Raw genomic sequence first — 2,500 nt, forward strand, 5'->3', positions numbered from 1 at the left:
ACCCCACATTTTAGACAAATGGGGGCGCTAGTGAGCCACTTAAGAGACACACCTTTGTCTGACCTTTTTGTCCACACTAAACAGCCGACAAATGTGATGTATGTGTCAAATTTCAAGTTAATCTAAGCACACCAAAAGCCTTAAATATGCCTGAAAAAGAAAGTAAAGTTTGACGCTTTGCCATGTGAACAGCGTTCAAGATAGCAAAAATCCCTACGCAATTTATCATCTACAACGTCTAAGCGTCATGTTGACCACTTTTGGTGTCAATCGCATGAATCCTCTAGGAGGAGTATTTAAAAGTCCATTGCATGCAACTGTGAAAAAATCCACCTTTGTGACTGACACACTTCCTGGTGCCTGTTGGTGGCGCTATGTCCGAGATTCACAATAGGCACATCGATGCGATCGGAATCCTTGGCCTTGAGTCTTCCCAATAAGACATTTTTTGCTTTAGATATTAGACACTTCCTGTTTCTCTGAATTCGCCATAACTTTGTCGCCTCGCCATGGCAGCACCGTTCGAGATATCAAAAATCCCTTCACAATTTATCAAGTGCAATGTCTCGGCATCATGTTCACAACGTTTGATGTCAATCGCATGAATTCCCTAGGAGGAGTATTTAAAAGTTCACCGCATGCACTTATAAAACAATCCAAAATGGCCGACTTCCTGTTGGGCGGAGCTCATAGTTTAGAGCGCGAAAGTTGTTCGGGTCGATGAGATCTATATGCGTACCAACTCTCGTACATGTGCGTACATAATTGTATGCCCAATCTGCCCGATCTGTGCACCAATGTTTGTTTTTGCATTACAGGGGGCGCTACAGAGCCCCCCTGCCACGTCCGTATTCCAACCTTTGTCCAATCCTAGTGTCGCGCGACTCGAACATGTGTTCAAAATTTCAAGAGTTTTCGAGCATGTTAAGGGACCCCAATTGGCCAATGTGTGGGAAAAAAAAAAATAATAATAATAACCAGAAAACAATGCACGGTGGGCAAGTGCATCAAGTGGGTAAATATCAGTGGACTATTTTATGTTGTTACTGACCCATTTGGGGACTGTAGGTAAATGAAGCCCCACATTATAGAGAAATGGGGGCGCTAGTGAGCCACTTAAGAGACACACCTTTGTCTGACCTTTTTGTCCACACTTAACAGCCGACAAATGTGATGTATGTGTCAAATTTCAAGTTAATACAAGCACGCCAAAAGCCTTAAATATGCCTGAAATAAAAGTAAACTTTGACACGATGCCATGGCAACAGTGTTTGAGATATCAAAAATCCGTTCGCAAATTCGCATCTGCAATATCTCTGCGTCATGGTGGCCAAGTCTGGTCTCAATTGCATGAATCCCCTAGGAGGAGTATTTAAAAGTTTACCGCATGAAGCTGACAAAAAATCCACCTTTGTGACTGACACACTTCCTGGGGCCTGTTGGTGGCGCTATACCTGGGACTCACAATAAGCACATAGATGCGATCGGAATCCTTGGCCGAACATACACACCGCGTGTCATCACAATAAGACATTTTTTGCTTTAGATATTAGACGCTTTCTGTTTCTCTAAATCGCCATAACTTTGTCGCCTCGCCATGGCAGCACCGTTCGAGATATCAAAAATCCCTTCGCAATTTAGCAAGTGCAATGTCTCGGCATCATGTTCACCACGTTTGATGTCAATCGCATGAATTCCCTAGGAGGAGTATATAAAAGTCCATTGCATGCAACTGTGAAAAAATCCACCTTTGTGACTGACACACTTCCTGGTGCCTGTTGGTGGCGCTATGTCCGAGATTCACAACAGGCATATCGATGCGATCGGAATCCTTGGCCGAACATAAACACCGCGTGTCTTCCCAATAAGACATTTTTTGCTTTAGATATTAGACACTTTCTGTTTCTCTGAATTCGCCATAACTTTGTCGCCTCGCCATGGCAGCACCGTTCGAGATATCAAAAATCCCTTCGCAATTTAGCAAGTGCAATGTCTTGGCATCATGTTCACCACTTTTGGTGTCAATCGCATGAATTCCCTAGGAGGAGTATTTAAAAGTTCACCACATGCAACTGTTGTGACTGACACACTTCCTGGCGCCTGTTGGTGGCGCTATGTCCGAGATTCACAATAGGCACATCGATGCGATCGGAATCCTTGGCCGAACATACACACCGCGTGTCATCCCAATAAGACATTTTTTGCTTTAGATATTAGACACTTCCTGTTTCTCTGAATTCGCCATAACTTTGTCGCCTCGCCATGGCAGCACCGTTCGAGATATCAAAAATCCCTTCGCAATTTAGCAAGTGCAATGTCTCGGCATCATGTTCACAACGTTTGATGTCAATCGCATGAATTCCCTAGGAGGAGTATTTAAAAGTTCACCGCATGCACTTATAAAACAATCCAAAATGGCCGACTTCCTGTTGGGCGGAGCTCATAGTTTAGAGCGCGAAAGTTGTTCGGGTCGATGAGATCTATATGCGTACCAACTCTC

Source organism: Tachysurus vachellii, chromosome 24 (genome assembly GCF_030014155.1).
Source record: "Tachysurus vachellii isolate PV-2020 chromosome 24, HZAU_Pvac_v1, whole genome shotgun sequence".
In the NCBI taxonomy this organism is placed as follows: domain Eukaryota; kingdom Metazoa; phylum Chordata; class Actinopteri; order Siluriformes; family Bagridae; genus Tachysurus; species Tachysurus vachellii.